The 16,640-nt window shown below is 36.1% G+C and overlaps 1 non-coding gene across 1 annotated transcript; it reads left to right on the forward strand.

Annotated features, from left to right (window-relative positions):
- The first annotated feature begins 15,927 nt into the window (after nucleotides 1–15,927).
- Nucleotides 15,928–16,029, forward strand: LOC141416274 (U6 spliceosomal RNA). Its single transcript, XR_012441041.1, has one exon. It is a non-coding gene; the product is annotated as a U6 spliceosomal RNA (small nuclear RNA).
- The last annotated feature ends 611 nt before the right edge of the window (nucleotides 16,030–16,640 follow it).

Here is a 16,640-nt window from a genome sequence, read left to right on the forward strand (position 1 = left end):
ACAGTATAAGCACCAAACTGAAAAAGAGAACACAATTAATAAAGAGATAAATGAACTCAGGACAAAAATAGAAAACATTAAAGAGGAAACCACCCAAGATATGTAAAACCTCAGAAAAAAGAACAAAACAGAACTGCAAAACAAAACGGAAGGCCAATCCAGCAGAATAGAACAAACAGAAGACAGAATCTCAGAACTTAAAGATGAAATGGTAATTAAAGGAACAACCGAAGAACTATTAGTTAAACAACTCAAGACCTGCGAAAAGAAAATGCAAGAACTCACTGAATCCATCAAAAGACCAAACTTGAGAATCATGGGCATCAAAGAAGGAGAAGAGTTGCAAGTGAAGGGAATGCGTAATATATTCAATAAAATAATAACGGAAAATTTCCCAAATCTAGAGAAAGATATTCCCATACAGATGCCAGAGGCCTCCAGGACACCAAACAGACCAGATCAAAATAGAACTACTCCACGACATATCATCATTAAAACAACAAGTTCAGAAACTAGGGAAAGAATATTGGAGGCTGTAAGAGAAAAAAAACAAATAGCATACAAAGGTAAACCCATCAAAATCACAGCAGACTTCTCAACAGAAATATTAAAAGCAAGAAGAGCATGGGGTGAGATCTTACAGGCACTGAATGAAAAAAACTTCAACCCCAGGATACTCTACCCAGCAAAACTATCATTCAAAATAGATGGAGCAATAAAAGTCTTCCATGATAAGCAGAAACTAAAACAATATGTGACCACAAAGCCACCACTACAAAAGATTCTTCAAGGGATTCTGCACACAGAAAGTGAAACCCAATTTAACCATGAAAGGGCAAGTAGCACCAAACCACAGGAAAAGAAAAAGCAAGACAGTAGAGAGTAACCTTAACTTAGGTACACACAATCAAACCTTCAAACAACTAAGACAACTAAATGACAGGAATCACCACATACCTATCAGTACTAACGCTTAATGTTAATGGACGTAATTCACCCATCAAAAGGCACCACTTGATGAAATGGATTAAAAAGGAAGATCCAACAATTTGTTGCTTACAGGAGACCCATCTCACCCACAGAAATAAGCACAGGATTAGGATGAAAGGCTGGAAGAAGATTTACCAAGCCAATGGCCCCTGAAAACAGGCAGGAGTAGCAATACTTATCCCTGACAAAGTAGACTTCAAACCTACATTGATCAAAAGAGATAAAGAAGGACATTCCATACTAATAAAAGGGGAAATAGACCAAAAGGAAATAATAATTATCAAACTATATGCACCCAATATCAATGCACCCAATTTCATCAAACATACCCTGAAAGACCTAAAAGTATATATTAACTCCAACACAGTGGTTATGGGAGACTTTAACACCCCATTATCATCAACAGATAGTTCATCCAAACAAAAAATCAACAAAGAAATACTAGATCCAAAATATAGCATAGATCAAATGTACCTAGTTGATGTCTACAGAACATTTCATCCAACTTCTACACAATATACATTCTTATCAGCAGCCCATGGAACCTTCTCCAAAATAGATCATATCCTAGGGCTTAAAGCAAGTCTCAGCAAATATAAGAAAATGGAAATTATACCATGCATTCTATCTGCTCACAATGCAATAAAACTAGAATTCAACAACAAAACTAAAGACAAAAAGGCTGCAAACAGCTGGAAACTGAATAACTCATTGCTTAATGAACAATGGGTCATTGATGAAATAAAAGAGGAAATTAAAAAGTTCCTGGAAGTCAATGAAAATGAAAACACAAACTACCGGAACCTATGGGACACAGCTAAGGCAGTCCTGAGAGGAAAGTTTATAGCCATGAGTACATATATTAAAAAGACTGAAAGATCCCAAATCAATGACCTAATGATACATCTCAAAAGCCTAGAAAAACAAGAACAAGCAAATCCCAAAACAAATAGAAGGAGAGAAATAATAAAAATAAGAGCTGAAATCAACAAAATAGAAACCAAAAAAACCACACAAAGAATTAGTGAAACAAAAAGTTGATTCTTTGAAAAAATAAACAAGATTGATAGACCCCTGGCAAACCTGATTAAATGAGGAGAGAAAAAACCCAAATTAGTAGAATCAGGAATGCAAAAGGGGAGATAACAACAAACACCATGGAAGTCCAGGAAATCATCAGAGACTACTTTGAGAACCTATATTCAAATAAATTTGAAAATCTTAAAGAAATGGACAGATTTCTAGATACATATGATCATCCAAAAGTGAACCAAGTGGAAATTAATCACCTGAATAGATCTATAACATAAAATAAAATTGAAGCAGCAATCAAGAGTCTCCCCAAAAAGAAAAGTCCAGGACCTGATGGATTCTCTGCTGAATTCTATCAGACCTTTAAAGAAGAACTGATACCAACCCTCCTTAAACTGTTTCAAGAAATAGAAAGGGAAGGAAAACTGCCAAACACATTTTATGAAGCCAGTAATACACTTATCCCAAAACCAAGCAAAGACAACTCCAAAAAGGAGAACTATAGGCCAGTCTCCTTAATGAACATTTTGCAAAAATCCTCAACAAAATAATGGCAAACCAAATTCAACAACACATCAAAAAGATTATTCACCACAACCAAGTAGCCAAGTAGGCTTCATCCCAGGAATGCAGGGGTGGTTCAACATATGAAAATCAATAAACATAATAAACCACATTAACAGAAGCAAAGAAAAAAACCATTTGATCATCTCAATAAATGCAGAAAAAGCCTTTGATAAGATCCAACACCATTTCATGATAAAAGCTCTAAGAAAACTAGGAATAGAAGGAAAGTACCTCAACATTATAAAAGCTATATATGACAAACCTATACTTAACGGAGAAAAACTGAAACCATTCCCTCTAAAATCAGGAACCAGACAAGGATGCCCACTATCTCCACTCTTATTCAACATAGTACTGGAATTCCTAGCCAGAGCAATTAGGCAAGAAGAAGGAATAAAAGGAATACAAATAGGTAAAGAAACTGTCAAAATATCCCTTTTTGCGGATGACATGATCCTATACCCTTAAAGACCCAAAAAACTCTACTCAGAAGCTTCTAGACATCATCAATAGCTATAGCAAGGTAGCAGGATATAAAATCTACATAGAAAAATCATTAGCATTTCTATACACTAATAATGAGCAAACTGAAAAAGAATGTATGAAAACAATTCCATTTACAATAGCCTCAAAAAAAATCAAATACCTAGGTGTAAACCTAACAAAAGATGTGAAAGACCTCTACAAGGAAAACTATAAACTTTTGAAGAAAGAGATTGAGGAAGACTATAGAAAGTGGAGAGATCTCCCATGCTCATGGATTGGTAGAATCAACATAGTAAAAATGTCAATACTCCCAAAAGTAATCTACATGTTTAATGCAATTCCCATCAAAATTCCAATGACATTCATTAAAGAGATTGAAAAATCTACTGTGAAATTTATATGGAAACACAAGAGGCCATGAATAGCCAAGGCAATACTCAGTCAAAAGAACAATGCTGGAGGTATCATGATACCTGACTTCAAACTATATTACAAAGCAATAACAATAAAAACAGCATGGTACTGGCACAAAAAACAGACATGAAGACCAGTGGAACAGAGTAGAGGACCCAGATATGAAGCCAAACAACTATAACCTACTTGTCTTTGACAAAGGAGCTAAAAATATATGATGGAGAAATAGCAGCCTCTTCAACTAAAACTGCTGGGAAAACTGGTTAGCAGTCTACAAAAAACTGAAACTAGATCCATGTATATCACCCTATACAAAGATTAACTCAAAATGGATCAAGGATTTTAATATCAGACCACAAACTCTAAAGTTGATACAGGAAATAGTAGGAAATATTCTGGAGTTAGTAGGTATAGGCAAGAACTTTCTCAATGAAACTCCAGCAGCACAGCAACTAAGAGATAGCATAGATAAATGGGACCTCATAAAACTAAAAAGCTTCTGTTCATCAAAAGAAATGGTCTCTAAACTGAAGAGAACACCCACAGAGTGGGAGAAAATATTTGCCAGCTACACATCAGACAAAGGACTGATAACCAGAATATATAGGGAACTTAAAAAACTAAATTCTCCCCAAACTAATGAACCAATAAAGAAATGGGCAAGTGAAGTAAACAGAACTTTCTCAAAAGAAGAAATTCAAATGGCCAAAAAACACATGAAAAAATGCTCACCATCTCTAGCAATAAAGGAAATGCAAATTAAAATCACACTAAGATTCTACATCACCCCTGTTAGAATAGCCATCATTAGCAACACCCTCAACAACAGGTGTTGGTGAGGATGCAGGGAAAAAGGAACCCTCTTACACTGTTGGTGGGAATGTGAACTAGTACAACCACTCTGGAAAAAATTTGGAGGCTACTTAAAAAGCTAAACATTGATCTACCATTTGATCCAGCAATACCACTCTTGGGGATATACCCAAAAGACTGTGACACAGGTTACTCCAGAGGCACCTGTACACCCATGTTTATTGCAGCACTATTCCCAATAGCCAAGTTATGGAAACAGCCAAGATGCCCCACCATCGACGAGTAGATTAAGAAAATTTGGTATCTATAAACAATGGAATTTTATGCAGCCATGAAGAAGAATGAAATGTTATCATTCGCTGGTAAATGGATGGAATTGGAGAACATCATTCTGAGTGAGGTTAGCCTGGCCCAAAAGACCAAAAATCATATGTTCTCCCTCCTATGCGGACATTAGATCAAGGGCAAACACAACAAGGGGATTGGACTTTGAGCACACGATAAAAGCCACAGCACACAAGGGAGGGGTGAGGATAGGTAAGACACCTAAAAAGTTAGCTTCCTTTTGTTGCCCTCAACACAGAGAAACTAAAGCAGATACCTTAAAAGCAACTGAGGCCAATAGGAAAAGAGGACCAGGAACTAGAGAAAAGTTTAGATCAAAAAGAATTAACTTAGAAGGTGTCACACACGCACAGGAAATTAATGTGAGTCAGCTCCCTGTATAGCTATCCTTATCTCAACTAGGAAAAACCCTTGTTCCTTCTTATTATTGCTTATACTCTCTCTTCAACTAAATTAGAGATAAGGACAAAATAGTTTCTGCCGGGTATCAAGGGGATGGGGGAAGAGAGAAGGGGTGGAGTGGGTGGTAATGGAGGGGGTGGGGGCATGCGGGAGAAATGACCCAAGCATTGTATGCACATATGAATAATAAAACAGTAAAAAAACTTAAAAAAAGAAGCTGTGGTATTGAAGCCACTGGCATCATCCTACCAGGATGGAGATTCCTGACCCTCAGAACCAGAAAGTCTGATCCTCCTGACTTTGCAGCCCCACACATCAGAGAAAATGACTCTGGAGGAGACATGAAACCTTTCCAGGCTTCTGCTTCCACATTTATAAAATGAGATATCAAATGGAGTGGTTGATAATGTGTATTTTAGTTCTAGCATTTTATGTTAGTACTTCATTTGTTCCTGTTTGTCTCTATATCAGTACTTTCCTGGAGCATCAGTAACAGAATAAAATTCTTTTATGTTCATAAGGATTTTTCCCACTAAAGAATGGTAACTTGAGTTTGTTGCTTGGAAAAAAAACACAAGAAAATGAGGAAAATGTAAATATGAGAAACAAACGAGCAAGGAAGAGACAGACAGAATGCAGAGGTAGTAATACTATGGATATGCTATTTTGTCCTTTGGGTTTTAAAGAGAAATTAATCATTTTCTCTTGGAATGTTCATTTCAAACACATGTGAATTGTGACCAAATTTTATCTTCTGCCACTGACTCCACTGGGGAGCTCCTGGCAATAAATCTCCATGTCAGTATACACTGTCTCCCAGAATTGCAAACATGTCGGAGTGAAAAAAAATCTGGGCATGTTGGCAATAACAAAGATGGTCAGGGTCATGTTATATTAAACGGTTTTTCATTCCACTAAAGAGAAATGGTAAGGTTCGTGTATGAAATGAGAAACAGTGTTTTGGGGAGTAAGACAAGAGCCACTTAAATTCCAAGAAGAGTATGGCACAACCACATTTGAAACTTTAGTATATTTTGATTTTTTTCTGTTTTAAATTGAAAGAAGGGCCAAACCTTGTGTGAAGAGCTGTTTTAGGAAACATTAGAGGGCTCACTAGGCATTAGAAGGCACAATCTCTTAAGACCAAGAGAGACCTGATAATTAGAAGTTTATTCCTTAGTTATTTTTATGCAGTTCTGAGCATTAAAAAAAAGCTATATTTACTATAAATGCCTAGGTGTCAGGCTACTAGATAAGGCAAAGATGAGCCTTCTTGGCAAGGACTACCTCCTATGCTAGCTCTGAGCAGTAGGCTACTTAACAGCTGGCTGCAAATATTATTAAAGAGTAATGATGAACTTACGAGGAGAAAGGGAAAATGAGGGATGTCTATATACACCTGGCACAGGAGAGTAAACACCCTGGGGGTTGATAACAGAAGACACAATAGAGAGATTTTCTCCAGATTGTAGATGTGTGTGAAGAATTTGGGAAAAATATGGTTCAGCCTAATGTTTTGAATTCACTTAAATATATTTAAGGCACAAACATCCGTAAAGAATAATACACAGATCATACATGGAGACACCAAACATCAGAAGTAAAATATTACTAATGAATTAAAATTGATGTTGTAAGCCTTCCCAATAATGTCTCCTTTGTGGTGGTCCAAGACTTACCAACTTTCTATACTTGGTGATTTTTTCATGAATTAGATGAAATATACACACATCAAACATATATAAGTGAACATAAACACATGTATTTTCTTAAATATTAAATATAATATGGTATTCTTTCAAGTTTTTAAGCTATATATAAAGTTATCATCCTCTTCTATCCTTCTACAACCTACAACCAACTTTTTAAAGTCTTTTTTCCCAATATTATTTGTAAGAATCTTTTCTACCCATATATTTTACCTTAGTTCTTTTATGTACCATATTTCACTGTATGAATATATGTGATTCATTTATTCATTCTCTTATTGAGATTATTTAGTCTATTGTCAATGTTTTGCTATTTTAAACAATGTTTCTATGAACATGTAAGATCATTTTTCTTGGCTCTCAAATACATGCATATAATTGGAATTTCTGGGTCTCAGAACACATATATTTTTATTAGGATTTGTCAAATTGTTTTCCAAAATGTTTGTAACATTTACATTTGTCATTATTTGTGACTTAACTCTGTTTGCCCATATTCTGGATTATTTGTGGCTATGTTATCACTCATCTTATTAGAGATATTGGCTATTGATTTTTCACTTCACTCTTCTTATTCCTTTCTATATTAAGAATATTTTATAACTCAGTCACTATCATAACATTGACTGGAAGCCATCTTTTTTGCTTAAACAAAACTTTAAAAAGCAGCAATATTAACATTAAAAACAAAACATAAAAGAAGTAAACTGTGGTTACATATATATGTATATGTATATATCAAAATAGTATAAGCATCTTATGGTCTTCAAAAATATGCATATAGAAGAAATCTTGGCATAATCTAATCCAGATTTTTTATTTAGCCACAGAAGAAGAGTTTCACAATTTACTATTCTTCTGGAAATGTGAGCAATCCACACAGAAGACTCTGTCTATGAGATTAATATTCCTAACTGAACAAATAAAATATAAAAATAAGTAGGTGCCAGGTCTGATGACTCATGACTATAATCTCAGCACTGGAGAGGCCAAGACACGAGGATCACAAATTTGAGGTCAACATCAACTAAATAATGAGAACCCATCTCAAAAACCTAAATAAAAATATAAAAGATTTCTCTTTGCACAAATTCTTCATATGTACAGTGATTGATGAGAAATCATACAATCATAATGAATTACTCATATACAAATAATTTTAAAAGTAAAAGGAGGGGGAAAGTAGAGGGATGTTGGTCAAAGGATAACAAAATTCCAGTTAGAAAAGAAGAGTACCTTCAAGTTACCTATTCACCTGTCAAAATTGTGATTGTAATTCATAACAAGGCATTGTGTACTAGAAAACTGCAAGAGATCCAAGATGGCGACAGGAACACAGCCACAGACCTTCTGACCTCCATGATCCAGGGACCTTGATAAGAAGTTGGAGACCTGCTTGATTGAGGTAAAACACCAGGGAGAGCTGAAATATCAGCACTTTAAACCCCTAGCTCATGGGAGGCCTCTCCACCCCACTATATACTATAAGAATAGCAGGCACGGCACACTAAGCTCCACCCCATAGGCCAGCAGAGCCACTGCTCCATACACTGTGGGATCTCTGATCCTAGGCCTTGCTCTTTTGCCCTGCCAGGGCTGTGCTACCCCAAATTCCCACCCTTCAGAACAGCAGGATCTCTGTGGGACAAGCCGGTAAGGCCAGGGATCCACAGACATTTATGATCTCTGCCAGGCTATGCTTCCCTCCCCCCAGGCCTGCACAGCCCTACAGGAGCTCCATTTGGCTGGGCTGTGCCCCACAGCCCTGCATGATCTCTGTTTTGCCCGTTACAGCCCCAAGGCCTGCACAGCCTTGCAAGATGTCTGCTCTGCTGGTACATGCCCCCAAGGCCTGCAGTGCTGGAGGTACAAACCCACACGATCTCCATTCTGCTGGGACACGCCCCCAAGGCCTGCACAGTACTGACAATATTCACTCCCCAAGCCTGTGCCCCTAAGGCCTGCCAAGCCAGGGACCCCCACACACATGATCTCTGTTCTGCTGCACCATGCCCCTCCAAGCCAGTCAAGCCAGGGATCCATAGACATGCAGGATCTCCACTCTGCTGGCCTGTGTCCTTCAGGCATGCCAAGCTCACACTCCAAAGGCCCACTACTTCATCTCAGCTAAAGGCCTCCACCCATAGGCCCGTGGGACCCCACCCACTGGCCACTTGTCACAGGAAGGCTCCAAACCTACCAAAGAGATACACACAGACAAGTCTGGATGCTAAAGAACTAGCATCAGCACAACTAAGACTGCAATTCTACTGTCCCAAAACTGGTGATTTCTTTTTTTTTTTTTTAATTTTAATTTTTATTGTTTTCCCTTCTTTAAGGGATTTGTTGCATGTTTTACTGTTTCACCATTCACCACCTCTACCTTTTTTTTTCTCTTTTCCTCTCTATTCCTTTTATCTTTCCCTCTCTCTCTCTTTTTTATCCTTCTTTCTTGGTTTGGTTAGTATTAATACTGTTACCCAGCTAACACTAAATTACACATAGTTCAGGGATAGAAACATTACCTAGTGGAAATATGGGAAGAAAGAGAGGAAAGGAAACCATTCCCTCCAAAAACATAAAGGACTACAGGATTTAAAGTGAAATGAAGAAAACAGATACTCAGAACCAGACTCCAACAAAACAAAGATAAACTATACCAAGGAACCCAATAAAGCCCACAAGAACACTCTGAAAGATGAATCCTACAAGTAATTAATGAGAATTTCATAGAGATGTTACTAGACATGGTCAACCAAAATGTACAGGAGGCACTCAAGAAATTCCAAGAAGACAAAAACAAAAAATATGAGAAAATACAAAAACAAATAAATGAAATCTTAGAAGCCCTAAATAAATGCCAAACTGAAATTGAGACCACCACAAACAGAGAGATAAATGAATTAAGGTCAAAAATTGACAATATTAAGGAGCAAGTAACCCATGATATGGAAAACCTAAGAAAAAAAGAATGAAACAGAAATACAGAACAAAACAGAGGGCCATTCCAGCAGAATAGAACAAACAGAAGACAGAATCTCAGAACTTGAAGATGAAATGGCAATTAAAGGGAAAACTGAAGAATTATTAGTTAAACAACTCAAGACCTGTGAAAAGAAAATGCAAGAACTCACTGACTCCATCAAAATACCAAACCTGAGACTCATGGGCATTGAAAAAGGAGAAGAGGTGCAAGCAAAGGAATGAGTAACATATTCAATAAAATAATAACAGAAAAATTCCCAAATCTAGAGAAAACTATGCCCATTCAGGTACAGGAGGCCTCCAGAACACCAAACAGACATGACCAAAATAGAACTACTCCACGACATATTATCATTAAAACAACAAGTACAGAGACTAGAGAAAGAATATTGAAGGCTGTAAGAGAGAAAAAACAAATAACATACCAAGGTAAACCCATCAAAATCACAGCAGACTTCTCAACAGAAACATTAAAACCAAGAAGAGCATGGAGTGAGGACTTCCAAACACTGAATGAAAATAACTTCAACCCTAGGATACTCTACCCATGAAAACTATCATTCAAAATAGACAGAACAATAAAAGTCTTCCATAATAAGCAGAAACTAAAACAATATATGATCACCAAGCCACCACTACAAAAGATTCTCCAAGGAATTCTACACACAGAAAATGAAAGGAAACAAACCATAAAAGGGCAGGCAATACCAAACCACAGGAGAAGAAACAGCAAGAAAGCAAAGAGTACCACTGATTCAGCTACACACAATCAAACTCTTAATCAACAAAGACAACTACATGACAAGGATCACTAAGTATTTATCAATGCTAACACTGAATGTTAATGGACTAAACTCCCCAATCAAAAGACACCGATTAGCAAACTGGATTAAAAAGGAAGATCCAACAATCTGCTGCCTGCAAGAGACTCACTTAATCAACAGACATAAGCACTGGCTGAAAGTGAAAGGATGGAAGAAGATTTACCAAGCCAATGGTCCCCAAAATCAGGCAGGGGTAGCAATACTTATCTCAGACAAAGTAGACTTCAAGCCTTCTTTGGTCAAATGAGATAAAGAAGGACACTCCATACTAATAAAAGGGGAAATACACCAAAAGGAAATAACAATTATCAACCTATATGCACCCAACCTCAATGCACCCAATTTCATCAAACATACTCTGAAGGACCTAAAAACGTATATAAACTCCAAAACAGTGGTATTGGGATACCTTAATACCCCCCCTATCACTAACAGATAGGTCATCCAAACAAAAAATCAGTAGAGAAATCCTAGAACTAAATCACACCATAGATCAAATGGACCTAGCTGATGTCTATAGAATATTTCATCCAACTTTAGCACAATATACATTCTTCTCAGCAGCCCATGGAACCTTTTCCAAAATTGATCATATCTTAGGGCACAAAGCAAGCCTCAGCAAATATAAGAAAATAGAAATAATCTCATGCATTCTGTCTGACTACAATGAATTAAAGCTAGAATCAACAATAAAAACAGCAGTAAAAAACATGCAAACAATTGGAAGTTGAACAACACATTACTCGACGATGAATGGGTCACTGATGAAATAAAAGAGTAAATTAAAAGGTTCCTGGAAGTTAATGAAAATGAAAACACGACCTACCGGAACCTATGGGACACAGCAAAGGCAGTCCTGAGAGGAAAGCCATGAGTACATATATCAAAAGGCCAAAAGATCTCAAATCAATGACCTAACACTACAGCTGAAACTCCTAGAAATTAGAACAAACAAACCCCTAAACAAGCAGAAGGAAAGAAATAATTAAGATAAGGGCTGAAATCAATGAAATAGAAAAAAAAAAACATACAAAGAATCAACAAAAGAAAAAGCTGGTTCTTTGAAAAAATAAACAAGATTGACAGATCCGTAGCAAACCTGACTAACATGAGGAGAGAAAAAACCCAAATCAGTAAAATCAGAAATTCAAAAGGAGAGATAACAACAAACACCACAGAAATCCAGAAAATCATCAGAGACTACTTTGAGAGTCTATACTCTAATAAATTTTAAAATCTTGAAGAAATTGACATATTTATAGAAACTTACAACCAAGCAAAACTGAACCAAGAGAATATTTTTCACCTGAATAGATCTATAACACAAAAAGAAATTAAAGCTTCCATCAAGAGCTTCCCAAAAAAGAAAAGTCCAGGACCTGATGGATTCACTGCTGAATTCTATCAGACATTTAAAGAAGAACTAATACCAACCCTCCTTAAACTGTTCCACAAAATAGAACAGGAAGGAAAACTGCCTAACTCATTTTATGAAGCCAATATTACTCTCATCCCAAACCAGATGAAGACACCTCCAAAAAGGAGAACTACAGGCCAGTTTCCCTAATGAACATCAATGCAAAAATCCTCAATAAAATAATGACAAACCAAATCCAACAACACATCAGCAAGATCACTCACCACGACCAAGTTGGCTTCATCCCAGGGATGCAGGGGTGGTTCAACATATGCAAATCTATAAATGTAATACAGCACATCAATAGAAGCAAAGACAAAAACCACTTGATCATCTCAATAGATGCAGAAAAAGCCTTTGACAAGATCCAACACCACTACATGATAAAAGCTCTAAGAAAACTAGGAATAGAAGGAACGTACCTCAACATTGTAAAGGCTATATATGACAAAAATACAGCCAATATCATACTTAATGGTGAAACACTGAAACCATTCCCCCTAAAATCAGGAACGAGACAAGGGTGCTCACTATCTCCACTCCTATTCAACATAGTACTAGAATTTCTAGACAGAGCAATTAGGCAAGAAGAAGAAATAAAAGGGATAGAAATAGGTAAAGAAACTGTCAAAATATCCTTATTTGCAGACAGTATGATCCTATACCTTAAAGACCCAAAAAACTCTACCCAAAAACTCTTAGACAACATAAACAGCTACAGTAAGGTGGCAGGATACAAAATCAACCTACAAAAATCACTAGCTTTTCTATACACCAACAATGAACAAACTGAGAAGGAATACATGGAAACAATTCCATTTACAATAGCCTCAAAAAAAATCAAATAACTAGGAGTAATTTTAACAAAAGATGTGAATGACCTCTACAAGGAGAATTACAAACTCCTGAAGAAAGACATCGAGGAAGATTACAGAAGATGGAAAGATCTCCCATGCTCATGGATTGGTAGAATCAACATAGTAAAAATGGCTATACCACTGAAAGCAATCTACATGTTTAATGCCATTCCCATCAAAATCCCAATGACTTTCATTGCTGAGATTGAAAAATCTACCCTAAAATTCATTTGGAAACAGAAGATACTGCAAATAGCCAAGGCAATACTCAGCAAAAAGAGCAATGCTGGCAGTATCACAATACCTGACTTCAAACTATACTACAAAGCAATAGCAATGGAACAGAAGATCTAAACATAAATCCATGCAGCTACAGCCATATGATTTTTGACAAAGGTGCTCAAAATACACAATGGAGAAATGAGAGTCTCTTCAATAAATGTTGCTGGGAAACTGGATATTTTCAGATAGAAGACTGAAACTATAGCCATGTCTTTCACCCTGTACATATTATCAAACCAAAGTGGATCAAAGACTTTAATATAAAGTGTGAACTTTGAAACTAGTGCAGGAAAGGGTAGGGAATACACTAGAACATATAGGCATAGGCAATAACTTTATAAATAGAACTCCAGTGGCTCAGCAACTAAGAGAAAGGATTGATAAATGGGACTAAAAGGAACTGAAAAACTGCACAGAAAAGGAAATGGTCACTAGATTGAAGAGGAAACCCACAGAATGGGAGAAAATCTTTGCCAGCTATACAGCTGACAAGGATTAATAACCAGAATTTACATATAAAAAACTAAACTTCCAAAAAATCAACGACCCAATGAAGAAATGGTCAGATGAACTGAATAGAGCTTTTTCATAGGAAGAAGTACAAATGGTCAAAAAACACATAAAGAAATGCTCAAAATCCCTTACCATAAGGGAAATACAAACCAAAACCACATTAAGATTTCCTCTCATGCCTGCAAGAATAGCATAAACAGCAACAAATGCTGGTGAGGATGTGGGGAAAAAGGAACCCTTATACACTGTTGGTGGGAATGTAAACTAGAACAACCACTATGGAAAACAGTTTGGAGGCTCCTCAAAAAATCTAAAAATAGAACTGTCATATGATCCAGCAATTCCACTCCTAGGGATATTCCTGAAGGAATGAATGTAAGACGGGTTACAATAAAGGTAACTTTACAATAAACATCCATGTTTATTGCAGTATTCACAATAGCTAAGCCATGAAAACAGCCAAGATGTCCCACTACTAATGAATGGATTAAGAAAATGTGGTATTTATATACAATGGAATTTTATTTGGTTATAAAGAAGAATGAGATTTTATCATTCTCAGGTAAATGAATGGAACTGGAGAATATCATCTGAAGTGAAGTTAACAAGGTTCAGAAAGACAAAGATTTTGTGTTTTCTTTCATATGTGTAAGATAGTTCCAATACAAATACAAACATTATCATATATGTATATGATGTTTCCAAAAGTAGAACTGTTAGAGGAGACTAAGTGGGGAGGAAAAGAAGAAAAGAATGAAAGGGAATAATAATAATGAAATACATCACATCAGTATAGGAGCAAGACACATGAGAACTGTTGAACAAAACAGGGTGGGGGGAAGGGGAGAGGAGTAGTAATGGAGGAGGATTAGAATGATTTAAGTACAATATATTTACAGATAAAGTCTTCACTGAACAATGAATAGATGAACAATGAAGGACAGGAACGTAAAGCAAAGAGAGAGGGTAAATGAAGAGTGTGAAGGAGGGTGAATATAGCCAATGTACTTTATATACATGTATGAATATGGAACATTGAAGCTGCTGAAGTTATTTTAAGAAGAGGAAGGAGGTAACAGAGAAAATAATGGAGTGGCTAAACCAAACTGGGGTATAATATACATATATATGGAAATGTCACAAAGAAAGCCCCTGTATAACTATCATATACTAATAAAAATATTTTTAAAAAATACATAGTAGCTTGTTCCTAATCCATTAATCTACATGCCTAGTTATGGTGCTATAGAAGTGAATTTTTCTTGGAAAAATCCTGTGAAACTCAGCCCAACTCTATCAACTCTTTTGAAATATCTCTCAGTAGCCCTTCTTATCAGAGTTTACAGAAAGACAGCACTGCTAGCAGGGGAAGACAATATTGTAAATTGTGGCCACTTTTCTTAATAAACGTGATCTGAAGCAAGTTACATAATCTCCATGACTTCTTTTAATTTGTGAAGTGGAAATAATATCTATCTTTTAGAGTTGTTATGCAGATTACATAATGAAATACGGCACATCACTGGCAATCAACAAATGCTAATAGTTTTAATTCTCTTATCACACCTACAAGTATACAGTTTGCCAATATGTGTTAAATGATTGCAAGGCCAAGATTCTGGGTAGGATGGAAATTAACAAGAAATGAAAATCAGTAGTAGCCTGTGTATAGCTGTGCCAGATAAGTCATCTATCTATTGATCAATTTAATCACTGATTCATTTATGTATTCATTTATGTTTATTATGCATCTATTGTATGTCACCATTAGGTGAGGTCCCAGGATTTAAAAATGAACCAAAATAGTCCTTACAGAGTGCAGGTACTATGATAGGCATATGCTATCATGAACAACCTAGGAGAGTCAACTAAGTTTAGGGAGTACAAAGAGGATTTCTGGAGATGTCATCCTGGCAGAATTAGCCAAGTAAAGATTAGAGAGATGGTCATTTCACACAAAGAAAGCACCAAATGCAAAAGTTCAAAGGTGAAGCAGTAAGGCATCATAGTTAATTTTCATGTGAGTTGAGTAAATAATTGTAAATCTCTTGATAAATCTTGAAGTAACCTGTTCCTATTCTATCCAGACGTACTATTTTAAATTATTTTGCCTGGATATATTCTAATTGCTGTACATTGCTCTGAAAATAAAAAGATAAAACATATATCCAATACTAATACTACCAATAATACCATGCTTGTTAACCATTGTAGTATGAATTGTCTTCATTTACAGATCACTTCATTGTTGGCCAATGCTCAATTTATGTTCGTTACCATTGTATCCTCAGGTACTCACTTTGGCAGCACAAATAACTAATATTGGAACAATACAGAGAAAATTAGCATGACACCTGCACAAGGATGACACACAAGTTGTATTCTCAATTATTCTGTTTTTTGTGGGCCTACATTTTGCAAACTGTGGACAAGAAGCCTGATCTGATTTAAAGCTGTGGTTTTTTGGCCCACACAGTTTAAACAAATGGAAATAACATTTAAAATCTAGAAAATTAACATAAAACAGGAATTTGTAATGTCTTACGCAGGGTCAAAACTTCTGGTAATACTGAATCTATATTTGTGCTTAACCATGAGTAGAAGCTTATGGAGCCTGCCCTCTTCAGGATGGTCTCCAGCCAGTTTGTCAGCATGTTCAGCAAGCAGGAGATGCAAATTCTTCCACTTATACCTTGTAGGTTTCACTTACTTGCAAAAATGACTGCCTGGAAACTTGAGAAATTTTAGTTAATAATCCTAGCCTACACTGCTCTAGTTTTATCAGGATTTATTTTTCATCTTTTACCATTCTTCAATTTACTATCTTGCATTTGTCCCTGATAATTTTATTCTGTGTTTGTCAGATTCTTTCTAATAAAACGGGGTTATACTTACTTTTACTATTTAAAGATTAACCTAGTCAATAGGGTAAATAATAAATAGCTTTTATGTTATAAACATATTTGTTTAAATGAGTATTTCACCTGTATTAAAAATGTGAAAT

The sequence above is a fragment of the Castor canadensis genome, chromosome 1 (genome assembly GCF_047511655.1).
Source record: "Castor canadensis chromosome 1, mCasCan1.hap1v2, whole genome shotgun sequence".
Lineage (NCBI taxonomy): Eukaryota > Metazoa > Chordata > Mammalia > Rodentia > Castoridae > Castor > Castor canadensis.